We start from the raw sequence: 11,248 nt of genomic DNA, 5'->3' as shown, positions 1-11,248 counted from the left end.
CATCATTTTGGCGTAATTTCCATCCAAAATGGGATGAGATAGGCCGAGAAAGAAAAAAAAAATTTAGTCCCGAATTCCGTTCCTACCCAACCCGTGCTAGAAAATTAAAAAAAAATCCCAAAAAAATTCAAAAAATTAATAAACATTATTCCAGCATTATTTCAATCAAAACGATAGGCCGAGAAAGGGAGAAAGAAATTTTTGTTACAACTTCCGTTCCTAACCGACCCGAGATAAAAAAAATTCCAATAAAAATAGAAAAAATTTCAAAAAATTAAAAAACATCGATCCGGCATTATTTCTATCCAAACCGGGTTAAGATAGGCCGAGGAAGAGAAGAAAAAAAAAATTTAGTTCCGTATTCCGTTCCTACCCGACCCGGGCATGAAAATTCCAAAACTAATCGCAAAAAAATTCAAAAAATTAAAAAACATCATTCCGGCATTATTTCTATCCAAACCGGGATGAGATACGCCGAGAAAGAGAGAAAATTTTTTTAGTCCCGTACTCTGTTCCTACCCGATCCGATCTAGAAAATTCATAAAAAAAAACGCAAAAAAAATTAAAAAACATCATTCCGACATTATATCTATCCAAAACGGAATGAGATAGGCAGAGAAAGAGAGCAAAAATTTTAGTCCCGAATTCCGATCCTACCAGACCCGGGTTAGAAAATTCCAAAAAAATATATCAAAAAAATTTAAAAAATTAAAAAACTTCATTCCGCAATTATTTCAATCCAAACCGGGATGAGATGGGCCGAGAAAGAGAAAAAAAAAATTTAGTCCCTAATTCCGTTCCACCTTGACCTAGGCTAGAAAATTCCAAAAAAAAATAGCAAAAAAATTCAGAAAATTAAAAAGAAATCATTCCGATGTTATTTCTACCCAAACCGGGATGAGATAGGCCGAGAAAAAGAAATAAATATTACTCCTGAATTCCTACCCTACCCGACCCTGGCTATAAAATTCAAAAAAAAATACTAGTAAAAAAATTTCAAAAGTTAAAAAATATAATTCCGGCATTATTTCTATCCAAACCGGGATGAGATACGCCAAGAAAGTGAGAAAAAAATTTTACTCCTGAATTTCGTTCCTACCCGACCCGGTCTAGAAAATTCCAAAAAAAAAAATAGCAATAAAATTCAAAAAACATCATTCCGGCATTATTTCCATCCAAACCGGGATGAGATAGGGATGAGATAGGCCGAGAAAGAGAAAAAAAAAAAATTTAGCCCCAAACTTCGTACCTACCCGACCCGGTCTAGAAAATTGCAAAAAAAACAGCAAAGAATTTCAAAAAACATCATTCCAGAATTATTTCTATTCAAACCGAGATGAGATAGGCGGAGAAAGAGAGAAAAAAAATTTTAGTCCCAAGTTCCGTTCCTTCTCGGCCCGGGCAAGAAAATTGCAAAAAGGGTTGCAAAAAAATAGAAAAAAATAAAAAACATTATTCCAGCGTTATTTCTATGCAAAACGGGATGAGATAGGCCGAGAAAAAGAAAAAAAATTTTAGTCTCGAATTCCGTTCCTACCCGACCCGGGCTAAAAAATTCAAAAAAAAATAGCAAATAAATTCAAAAACTTAAAAAACGCCATTCCAGCATTATTTTTTTAGAAAATGGGATGAGATAGGCCTGGAATGAGAGAAAAAAATTTTAGTCCCGAAATACATTCCTACCCGACCCGGGCAAGAAAATTAAAAAAAAAATAGGAAAAATATTCAAAAAATTAAAAAACATCATTCCGGCATTAATTCTATTCAAACAGGGATGAGATAGGCCAAGAAAGAGGGAAAAAAAATTTACTCAAAAATTCCGTTCCTACCAGAGCCGGGCTAGAAATTCCAAAAAAAATAGCAAAATAATTCAAAAAATTAAAAAACATCATTCCTGCATTATTTCTAAAGAGACCGAGATCAGATAGGCCAAGAAAGAGAGAAAAATATTTTAGTCCCAAATTCCGTTCCTACCCGACCCGAGCCAGAAAATTCCAAAAAAAAAATAGCAAAAAGATTTTAAAAATTAAAAAACATCATTCCGCCATTATTTCTATCCAAACCGAGATGAGATAGGCCGAGAAAGAGAAAAAAAAAAAAAAAAATTTAAACTGAATTCCATTCCTAACAGACCCAGGCTAGAAAATTCGAAAAAAAAATTCAAAAAACATCATTCCGGCATTATTTCAATCCAAATCAGGAGTGGACAGGCTAAGAAAGGGAGGAAAAAATTTTAGTTTCGACTTCCTTTCCTACCCGATCCGAGCTAAAAAATTCCATTAAAAATAGTAAAAAATTAAAAAAAAAAATTAAAAAACATCATTCCAGCATTACTTCTATCCAAACCGGGATGAGATAAGCCGAGAAAGGGAGAAAAAAAATTTAGTTCCGAATTTCGTTCCTACCCGACCCGAGCTAGAAAATTACATAAAAAATAGCAAAAAAATACAAAAAATTTTAAAACATCATTTTGGAGTAATTTCCATCCAAAACGAGATGAGATACGCCGAGAAAGCGAGAAAAAAATTTTAGTCCCGAATTCCGTTCCTACCCGACCCTGTCTAGAAAATTCCAAAAAAAAAAGCATAAAATATTCAGAAAATTAAAAAACATCATCCTAGTATTATTTCTATGCAAAACGGGTTTAGATAGAACGAGAAAGCGAAAAAAAAAAAAAAAAAAAAAAAAAAAAAAAAAAAAAAAAAAAAATTTAGCCCTCAATTCTGTACATACCCGACCCGATCTCTAAGATTCCAAAAAAAATAGCAATAAAATTCAAAAAACATCATTCCAGCATTATTTCCATCCAAACCGGGATGAGATAGGCCGAGAAAGAGAAAAAAAAATTTAGCCCCAAACTCCGTACCTACCCGACCCGGTCTAGAAAATTGCAAAAAAAAAATAGTAAAAAAATTCAAAAAACATCACTCCAGAATTATTTCTATACAAACCGAGATGAGATAGGCGGAGAAAGAGAGAAAGAAAAAAAATTTAGTCCCAAGTTCCGTTCCTACTCGCCCCGGGCAAGAAAATTGCAAAAAAATAGAAAAAGAGAGAAAAAAATTTAAGTCCCGAATTCTGTTCCCACACGACCCAGGCAAAAAAATTCAAAAAAAATGCAAAAAAATTCGGAAAATTAAAAAACATCATTCCGACATTATTTCTATCCAAAACGGGATGAGATAGGCTGAGAAAGAGGGAAAAAAAAAATTTGTCCCAAATTCTGTTCCTGCCCGACCCGGGCTGGAAAATTCAAAAAAAAAATAGCAAATAAATTCAAAAACTTAAAAAACGTCATTCTGGCATTATTCTTTTAGAAAATGGGATGAGATAGCCCTGGAATGAGAGAAAAAAATTTTAGTCCTGAAATACATTCCTACCCGTCCCGGGCAAGAAAATTCAAAAAAAAAAGTAAAAAAATTCAAAAAATTAAAAAACATCATTCCGGCATTAATTCTATTCAAACCGGGATGAGATAGGCCAAGAAAGAAAAAAAAAATTTACTCAAGAATTGCGTTCCTACTAGACCCGGGCTAGAAAATTCCAAAAAAAATAGCAAAAAAATTCAGAAATTTAAAAAACATCATTCTGGCATTATTTCAATAGAAACCGGGATGAGGTGGGCCGAGAATGAGAGAAAAAAAATTTTGTCCCGAATACCAATCCTACCTGACCCAAGCTGGAAAATTCCAAAAATATTTGCAAAAAAATTCAAAAAACATCCTAAAAAACCTCCTTCCGACATTATTTCTATAGAGACTGGGATGAGTTAGGCCGAGAAAGAGCGAAAAAAGTATTAGTCCCGAAATCCATTCCTTATCGAACCGGGCAAGAAAATTAAAAAAAAAATAGCAAAAAAAATAAAAAAAATAAAAAAACATCATTCCGACATTATTTCTATCCAAACCGGGATGAGATAGGCCTAGAAAGAGAGAAAAAAATTTTGAATCCCGAACTCCATTCATACCTGACCTGGGCAAGACAATTCCAAAAAAAATAACAAAAAAAAAAATCAAAAAATTAAAAAATCTCTTTCTGGCATTATTTCTATCCAAAATGGGGTGAGATAGGCCGAGAAAGAGAACAAAAAAATTTTAGTCCTAAATTCCGTTCTTACCCGACCCGAGCTAGAAAATTCCAAAAAAAAACTGGCAAAAAAATTCAAAAAAATAAAAATCATCATTCCAGCATTATTTCTATAGAGACCGGGATGAGTTAGGCTGAGAAAGAGTGAAAAAAGTCTTGGTCTCGAAATCCGTTCCTACTCGAATCGGGCAAGAAATTTTTTTTAAAAAAAGTGAAAAAATTCAAAAAATTAAAAAATATCATTCCGACAATATCTCTATCCAAAACGGGAAGAGATAGGCCGAGAAAGAGAAAAATATTTTAGCCAAGAATTTCGTTCCTCCCCGACCCGAGCTAGAAAATTCTGAAAAAAAAATAGCAAAAAAATATTAAAAATTAAAAAAAATCATTCTGGCATTATTTCCATCCATATTGGGAAGAGATACGCCGAGAAAAGAAAAAAGTTTTGTCCCGAATTCCGTCCCACCCGACCCGGGCTAGAAAATTCCAAAAAAAATAGAATAAAAATTCAAAAAATTAAAAAACATCATTCCGGCATTACTTCTATCCAAAACGGGACGAGATGGGTTGAGAAAGAGAAAAAAATAAATTTAGTCCCGAATTTCGTTCCTGTCCGACTGGGGCAAGAAAATTCCAAAAAAAAAAAATAGCAAAAAAATTAAAGAACATCATTCTGGCATTATTTCTATCCAGAACGGGGATGAGATAGGCTGTGAATGAGCGAAAAAAAATTTAGTCCCGAATTCCGTTCCCACCCGACCCGGGCTAGAAAATTCCAAAAAAATAGAAAAAAAATTCAAAAAAATAAAAATCATCATTCCAGCATTATTTCTATAGAGACCGGGATGAGTTAGGCTGAGAAAGAGTGAAAAAAGTCTTGGTCTCGAAATCCGTTCCTACTCGAATCGGGCAAGAAATGTTTTTTAAAAAAAGTGAAAAAATTCAAAAAATTAAAAAATATCATTCCGACAATATCTCTATCCAAAACGGGAAGAGATAGGCCGAGAAAGAGAAAAATATTTTAGCCAAGAATTTCGTTCCTCCCCGACCCGAGCTAGAAAATTCTGAAAAAAAAAATAGCAAAAAAATATTAAAAATTAAAAAAAATCATTCTGGCATTATTTCCATCCATACTGGGAAGAGATACGCCGAGAAAGTAAGAAAAAAGTTTTAGTCCCGAATTCCGTTCCCACCCGACCCGGGCTAGAAAATTCCAAAAAAAATAGAATAAAAATTCAAAAAATTAAAAAACATCATTCCGGCATTACTTCTATCCAAAACGGGACGAGATGGGTTGAGAAAGAGAAAAAAATAAATTTAGTCCCGAATTTCGTTCCTGCCCGACTGGGGCAAGAAAATTCCAAAAAAAAAAAAAATAGCAAAAAAATTAAAGAACATCATTCTGGCATTATTTCTATCCAGAACGGGGATGAGATAGGCTGTGAATGAGCGAAAAAAAATTTAGTCCCGAATTCCGTTCCCACCCGACCCGGGCTACAAAATTCCAAAAAAATTCAAAAAAAATTCAAAAAATTAAAACACATCATTCCGGTATTATTTCTATCTAAAACAGGATGAGATAGGCCGAGAAAGAGAAAAACAAAATTTATTCCGAATTCTATTCCTACTCGACCCAGGCATGAAAATTCAAAAGTTAAAAAATATCATTCCGGCATTATTTTTATCAAAATGGGATGAGATAGGCCGAGAAAGAGAAAATAAAATTTTAGTCCCAAATTCTGTTCCTACTGACCCAGGCTAGAAAATCCCAAAAAAAATAGCTAAAATATTCAAAAAATTAAAAAACACCATTCCGGCATTATTTCTATCCAAAACAGGTTTAGATAGGTCAAGAAAGAAAGAAAAAACATTTTAGTCCTAAATCCCGTTCCAACCCGACCCGGGCTAGAAAATTCCAAAAGAAATAGTAAAAAAAATCAAAAAATTAAAAAACATTATTCCGGCATTATTTCTATCCAAACCGGGATGAGATAGGCCGAGAAAGTGAGAATAAAATTTTAGTCCTGAATTTCCTTCCTACCTGACCTGGGCTAGAAAATTCCAAAAAAAATAGCAAAAAAATTCAAAAACTTAAAAAACATCATTCCGACATTATTTCTTTAGAAAATGGGATGAGATAGGCCTAGAATGAGTGAAAAAAAATTTAGTCCCAAAATACATTCCTACCCGACCCGAACAAGAAAATTAAAAAAAAAATAGCAAAAAAATTCAAAAAATTTAAAAACATCATTCCAGCATTAATTCTGTTCAAACCGGGATGAGATAGGCCAAGAAAGAGAGAAAAAAAATTTACTCCAGTATTCCGTTCCTACCAGACCTGAGCTAGAATATTCAAAAAAAAAAAATAGCAAAAAAATTAAAAAAATTTAAAAAACATCATTCCGGCATTATTTCTATAGAAACCTGAGATGGGCCGAGAATGAGAGAAAAAAACTTTAGTCTCGAATTCCATTCCTACCCGACCCAGGCTAGAAAATTCCAAAAAAAATTGCAAAAAAATTCAAAAAACATCATTCCGTAATTATTTCTATCCAAACTAGGATGAGATAGGTCGAGAAAAGGAGAAAAAAAATCTAGTCCCGAATTCCGTTCCTAACTGACACAGGCTAGAAAATTCCAAATAAAATAGCAAAAAATTTCAAAAAATTAAAAAACATCATTCTGTCATTATTTCTTTCCAAACCGGGATTAAATAGGCCAAGAAAGAGAAAAAAAAATTTTCGTCCTGAATTTTGTTCCTACCTGACCCGGGCTAGAAAATTCCAAAAAAAAAAAGCAAAAAATTCAAAAAATTAAAAAACATAATTCCGGCTCCAAACTGGGTTGAGATAGGCCAAGAAAGAGAAAAAAAAAAATTTAGTCCCGAATTCCGTTCTGACCTGACCTGGGCATGAATATTCCAAAATAAATAGCAAAAACGTTCAAAAAATTAAAAAACATCATTCCGGCATTATTTCTATCCAAAATGAGATGAGATAGGCTGACAAAGAGCAAAAAAAAATTTTAGTACCGAATTCTGTTCCTACCCGACCTAGGCTAGAAAATTCTAAAAAAATAGCAAAAATATTCAAAAAATTAAAAACATCATTCCAACATTATTTCTACCCCAACCGAACTGAGATAGGCCGTGAAAGAGAAAAAAAAATTTAATAGTGAATTACGATCCTAACAAACCCTGGCTAGAAAATTCGAAAAAAAAAATAGAAAGAAATTAAAAAAAAAAAAACTAAAAAACATCATTTCGGCATTATTTCTATCCCAACTGGGATGAGGTACGCCGAGAAAGAGGGAAAAAAATTTTAGTCCCGAATTCCGTTCCTTCCCGACCCGGTCTAGAAAATTCCGAAAGAAAAATAGCAAAAAAATTCAAAAATTCAAAAAACATCATTCTGGCATTATTTCTATCCGAACCGGGATGAGATAGGCCTATAAAGAGAGAAAATAATTTTAGTCCCGAACTCCGTTCCTACTCGACACGCGGAAGGAAATTAAAAAAAAATAGCAAAAAAATTTGAGAAATTAAAAACATCATTCTAGCATTATTTCTATCCAAACTGGAATGAGAAAGGCCAGGAAAGAGTGGAAAAAATTTTAGTCCCGTATTCCATTCCTTCCCGACCTATGCTAGAAAATTCCAAAAAAAATAGCAAAAAAATTCAAAAAATTAAAAAACTTCATTCTAGCGTTATTTCTATCCAAATCGGGATGAGATAGGCCAAGAAAGACAGATAAAAATTTTAGTACGGAATTTCGTTCCTACCCGACCTGGGCTAGAAAATTCCCAAAAAAATACAAAAATTTAAAAAACATAATTCCGGCATTATTTCTATCCAAACCGAGATGAGATACGCCCAGAAAGAGAGAAATTAATTTTAGTCTCGAATTCCGTTCCTACACGACCCGGGCAAGAAAATTAAAAAAAGAATAGCAAGAAAATTCAAAAAATTAAAAACATCATTCTGGCATTATTTCTATCCAAACTGGGATGAGAAAGGTCGAGAAAAAGTGAAAAAAATTTTAGTCTCGAATTCCGTTCCTACCCGACCCGGGAGCGAAAATTCCAAAAAAATTCGAAAAATTAAAAAACATGATTCCGGCATTATTTCTATCCAATCAGGGATGAGATAGGCTAAGAAAGAGAAAAAATAATTTTAGTCCCAAATTCCGTTCCTACAAGACCTGGGCAAGAAAATTCCAACAAAAATAGAAAAAAAAAATTCAAAAAATTAAAAACATCATTCTGGCATCATTTTTTGTCAAAACTGGGATGTGAAAGGCCGAGAAAGATTGAAAAAAAATTTAAGACCCGAATTCCGTTCCTACCCCACCCGGGCAAGAAAATTCCAAAACAAATAGCAAAAAAATTAAAAAAAAAAAAAAAAAACATGATTCCGGGATGAGATAGGTTGAGAAAGTGAGAAAAAAGTTTTAGTCCCAAATTCTATTCCTACCCGACCCTGGCTATAAAACTCCAAAAAAAATAGCAAAAATGAAAAACCATAATTCCGGCATTATTTCTATCCAAACCGGGTTGATATAGGCCGAGAAAGAGAAAAAAAAATTTTGTCCCGAATTCCGTACCGACCCGACCCGGGCATGAATCTTCCAAAAAAAAATAGCAAAAAAGTTCAAAAAATTAAAAAACATCATTCCGGTATTATCTCTATTCAAACCGGTATGTGGTAGGCCGAGAAAGAGAAAAAAAAAATTTATTCCTAAATTCCGTTCATACTCGACCCGGGCAAGAAAATTTCAAAAAAAATGGCAAAAAACTTATAAAATTAAAAATCCTCTTTTCGGCATTATTTCTATCCAAAACGGGATGAGATAGGCCGAGAAAGAGAAAAAAAAAATTTAGTCTCGAATTCCGTTCCTACCCGACCTAGGCTAGAAAATTTAAAAAAAAAAAAAAGCAAAAAATTCAAAAAATTAAAAAAAAATCATTCCTGCATTATTTCTATCCAAAACGGGATGAGATAGGCCAAGAAAGAGAAAAAAAAAAAAAAAAAAAAAAAAAAAAAAAAAAAAAAAAAAAAAAAACTTTAATCCCGAATTCCGTTCCTACCCGACCCAGCCTAGAAATTTCCAAAAAAAAAAAATCAAAAAAATTCAAAGAATTACAAAACATCATTCCGGCTTTATTTCAATCCAAAACGGGATGAGATGAGCTAATAAGAAAGAGAAAACAAAATTTTAGTCCCAAATTCCGTTCCTACCCGAACTGGGCTAAAAAATTCCAAAAAAAAAAAAACAAAAAAATTAAAAAACATCATTTCGGCATTATTTCTATAGACCGGGATCACATGGGCCGAGAATGAGAAAAAAATTTGAGTCTTGAATTCCGTTCCTATCCGACCCGAGCTAGAAAATTCCACAAAAAATAGCAAAAAAATTCAAAAAACATCATTTCGGCATTATTTCCAATCAAACTAGGAGTGGATAGGCCGAGAAAGTGAGAAAAAATTTTAGGCCCGACTTCCGTTTCAACCTGACCCGGGCTAAAAATTTTCAAAAAATCAAAAACCATCATTCCGGCATTATTTCTATCCAAACCGGGATGAGATAGGCTGAGAAAGGGAGAAAAACAATTTTGGCCCGAATTTCGTTCCTAACCAACCCGGGCTAGAAAATTCCATAAAATATAGCAAAAAATACAAAATTTAAAAAATATCATTTAGGCATAATTTCTATCCAAAACGGGATGAGATTGGCCGAGAAAGAGAAAAAAAAATTTTAGTCCCGAATTCCATTCCTAACCAACCCGGGGTAAAAAATTCCAAAAAAAAATAGCAAAAAAATTCATAAAATTAAAAAAATCATTCCGACAATATTTCAATCGAAACCAGGATGAGATAGGCCATGAAAGAGGGAAAAAAATTTTAGTCCCGAATTTCGTCCCTACCCGGGGGCTAGAAAATTAAAAAAAAAATAGCAAAAAAATTCAAAAAATTAATAAACATCATTTCGGCATTATTTCTGTCCAAAACGGGATGAAAAAGGCCAAGAAAGTGGAAAAAAAAAAATTTAGTCCGGAACTCCGTTTCCTACCCAACCTGGGCTAGAAAAAAAAAAAAAAAAAAAAGCAAAAAAATTCAAAAGATTAAAAAAAAAAAAAAATCATTCTGGCATTATTTCTATCCAAAACGAGGTGAGATAGGCCGAAAAAGAGAGAAAAAAATTTTAGTCCCGAATTCTGTTCCAACCCGACCCTGGCTAGAAAATTCAAAGAATAAATAGCAAAAAAATTGAAAAAAAAAATTAAAAAACATCATTCCGCCAATATTTCAATCGAAACCAGGATGAGATAGGCCATGAAAGAGGGAAAAAAATTTTAGTCCCGAATTTCGTTCCTACCCGACCCGGGCTAGAAAATAAAAAAAAATAGCAAAAAAATTCAAAAAATTATTAAACATCATTCCGGCATTATTTCTGTCCAAAATGGGATGAAAAAGCCAAGAAAGTGGAAAAAAAAAAATTAGTCCGGAACTCCGTTCCTACCCAACCTGGGCTAGAAAAATTAAAAAAAAAAAAAAAGCAAAAAAATTCAAAAGATTGAAAAAAAAAAAAAATTCATTCTGGCATTATTTCTATCCAAAATGGGATGAGATAGGCCAAAAAAGAGAGAAAAAAATTTTAGTCCCGAATTCTGTTCCAACCCGACCCTGGCTAGAAAATTCAAAGAACAAATAGCAAAAAAATTGAAAAAAAAAATTAAAAAACATCATTCCTGAATTATTTCTACAGAAACCAGGATGATATAGGCCGAGAAAGATAGAAAAAAATATTAGTCCCGAATTCCGTACCTACTCGACCCAGTATAGAAAATTCCAAAAAAAAATAGCAAAAAAATAAAGAAAAAAAACATCTTTCCGGCATTATTTCTATCCAAATCGGGATGAGATAGGCCGAGAGAGAGAAAAAAAAAATCCTGAATACCGTTCCTGCACGACCTGGGGTAGAAAATTCCAAAAAAAAATAGCAAAAAAATTCAAAAAATTAAAAAATATCATTCCTGCATTATTTCTATAGAAACCGTGATGAGATAGGCCGACAAAGAGAGAAAAAAATTTTAGTCCCGAATTCTGTTCCAACCCAACCATGCTAGAAAATTCCAAAAAAAAAAGCAAAAAATTTTAAAAAA

Source organism: Quercus lobata, chromosome 1 (assembly GCF_001633185.2).
Source record: "Quercus lobata isolate SW786 chromosome 1, ValleyOak3.0 Primary Assembly, whole genome shotgun sequence".
In the NCBI taxonomy this organism is placed as follows: domain Eukaryota; kingdom Viridiplantae; phylum Streptophyta; class Magnoliopsida; order Fagales; family Fagaceae; genus Quercus; species Quercus lobata.
The sequence above is the reverse complement of the archived record's forward strand: the minus strand, read 5'-3'. Positions refer to the sequence as shown.